The following is a 3,100-nucleotide window of genomic DNA, read 5'->3' as shown; positions in this document are numbered from 1 at the left end:
AAAAGTTCTATTTTTGTGATTCATGTAGTGGAAAACCTCCAGAACAGTATCCAAAACATCGATTTTTTGAAAAAAATATCAATTTATCACGTTTATTGTCCATTTACGCCGAATAGGAGTTGTTTTTTGACAAAAATGACTTAAAATTCGTGATCAGCGACCTCAAAAACCCCAGTAAAGTATTTTCAATGTTTATAAATCGGTTTAAAGTCGTAAAACTTGATTTTAATGTCATTTTAATCAAATTTGAAGCAAATTTTCACTTTTCGCGATTTTCTGCCTTTTCATCGCCGTATGGTGGGTTGAAATTTTTGTAAAAAAAAAATCAAAACATGGTTTTCGATGTATTTTTTCCCGTAGAATTCGATTCTGAAGTCAAAAAAATAAAATTTTTCTTTATTTTTTTTTTATTTAAAAAAAATCATGAAAAAACCGTAAAAAATGAGGTTTTTCGAGCAAAACCCCATAAAAAAGTAGCTGGACCCTACTTTTTTATTGTAAATTCGGATTCAGTGTCGAATAATACATAAGAATATATAGATATGGTCAATTGCACAGACACTTTTGTTTTTTTTGTGGGCCTGTGTAATCATCCAAAGGTGACTGTTGTCACCTTCAACGCTAGTGGCCCCTCGTAATTGTATACCTTGCGACGTTGTACATTTCCTGCAACTCACAAAATCCTGATAATGCAAAGTTTTCCTTACTAAAAGCTCTCGTGTTTACACGAAGAGTAATGAAATTCGGCACTCCTCCGTTCTATTTTATTTTTAAGCCATTATTGTTTTATTTTATATTTATTATTGTACTGTTTTAGTAGGGTGTTGTAAATTTCTTTGGTATCGCTAAGTTTAAGAATGGGCTGTTTATTGTAATTTTTTTTGTGTTTTGTAAAATTTTCTTAATTCCGTGGTCTCGAGCGAGAGCCACGTAGAGTTGCATCATTGACGCAAATGATCGATGAGATCCATCTCCCACCTTCGCCTTCTGCAGATATTCACGTCTCAACTCCCCACGTAAACTTCCGGATACCGTTTATCGCTAATCCTTCCGACATCCAAATTAGAATGGCTGAGCCTACTCATAAAGGATAGAATGGATTATTTCTTTTGGTAATCTGAGATCTCAGGCACGTTCCTGGTGAAGATGGACCGAGGCAGTTACCACAAAAATTCTATGGAAGGATAGATAATCTCGCCTAAAATTATTATCGTCAATATGTCTATGTTTCGAACAGACATTTCTTGGCCTTGAAATCGTTTTTTTTGTGTGTGTTTCTCTTTATCGGGAGCATTGGAAAGCCTACTTTGCATCTTTAATAAGGATTAAGGGCTCCTGATCCTCCACCTCAGCACCAGAATACAGCCAATCCTGACTACGAGGGAACGACTCTTACCTCTCACCCTCACTTAAAGAAAGCAGCTCGGAATCTCTCCCTCGCTCGAAACCGGTTGATAAGGACTAACGAAGGAAGGACGGGACGATAGGATGGACCAATAGGAAGCGGATCTCGTTGGCTGTCTTCCTCTCGACCGTTTGAATTACGAAAATTAAGTTGTGCGCATCAGCCTTTTCACAAATTATGTGATTCCTACCGCTGTGTAATAGTAAGTAAGCGCCAAAATCGATCTCTTGGCATCTTGGATCTTCATTCCTTATAAGTGGTTTAGCCAAGTCTTGTAAATTATATTTTCTAGTCATAATAGTTCAGTGATTTCGCTCCTTGGCTAAATCATCATTTATTTCTTACAGTGCTGTTTGTAAATTAGGGATCCCAAAAAGTGTCATGTTGTCGAAGCCCCAAATTATTATTTGACTCCATATTTGTGAATTACGGATCCAATAATTTATAATAGGGACCCAAAATTGTAATGGCGCTCATTCCCATATATTTTATTTAATGCCGGAAAATGTCGGAAATCACTATTATTTTAACACAGTGACTCAAAATTTACCATGCTAGGGATCCAAAAATTACAATATAGGCAATTTCCCGATATTTTAGATAGTGTCTAAAGTGTAGAAAATTATCTTTAACTCCGCGACCCCCAAGTTTACTGTGTTAGGTACCCAAGAGTTTGCCATAGGGATCCAAATTTAAAATATTCTTGATCCCTAAAATATCATTTACCATAGTTTTATTTGAAATACGCTTGATCCTTACTAGATCGTATTCAGTAATTTCATTTTAAATACTCTTAATCCCCACAATATCGTATACCGTAATTTTATTCGAAACATTATTCATCCCCACAATACCATTCGTCGTAATTTCTTTTGAAATATTTCTGATCCCTACAATAACATTTACTGTAAAATTATTTTAAATATGCTTGATCCCCAAAAAATTATATACCGCAATTTCATTAAACCCCTCATTGAACCCCTTTAGCGTTTACATCGAACTCCCTTATCTCTTGGCTAAAAAAAATAGCGCACCACATTATTGTTGTATTTCTTTATTATCAATTTAGTTGTGAACACATTATTTTATAGATATATGTTGTTGAAATATAATGTTGGGACTGCCAATACGCTTTAACAATTTTACTGTATTACTCCTTTTTTATTCTCATGTTATGTATATTGATTAATTTCTCTTGAATTTTGAATAAACCGATGTTAATTATCCTTTGTCAAATGTGAGGTTTGTGATTACGTACCCTCCCCTCTACCAATTTTGTTTTTTTAGGGTAGTTCAATAAGTCCTTAGAATGAAGTATAAAAACAATTTTTTTTGGGTAAATTTTTTTTTATTTTTCAACATAATCTCCTTGGAGCTCTATACACTTGGTCAATCGCTTTTCAAGTTTTTTTAATCCTTCAGAAAAGTGCGTTTTCGGAAGTTCCTCAAAATAAGCACTTACAGAGGCAATGACGTCTTCGTTGTCTGGAAATCTCTGTCCACCGAGCCATTTTTTCAAGTGTGGAAATAAGAAAAAGTCACTGGGGGCTAAATCTGGTGAATACGGTGGGTGTTCGACCAATTCGAATTCAATTCTTCAATTTTAGCCATTGAAACAAAGCATGTGTGAACTCGGGCGTTGTCGTGATGAAAGAGAATTTTTTTTCTCGCCAAATGTGGTCGTTTTTTTTAAAT

This window comes from Belonocnema kinseyi, chromosome 6 (genome assembly GCF_010883055.1).
Source record: "Belonocnema kinseyi isolate 2016_QV_RU_SX_M_011 chromosome 6, B_treatae_v1, whole genome shotgun sequence".
NCBI lineage: Eukaryota > Metazoa > Arthropoda > Insecta > Hymenoptera > Cynipidae > Belonocnema > Belonocnema kinseyi.
This window is presented reverse-complemented; position numbering follows the sequence as displayed.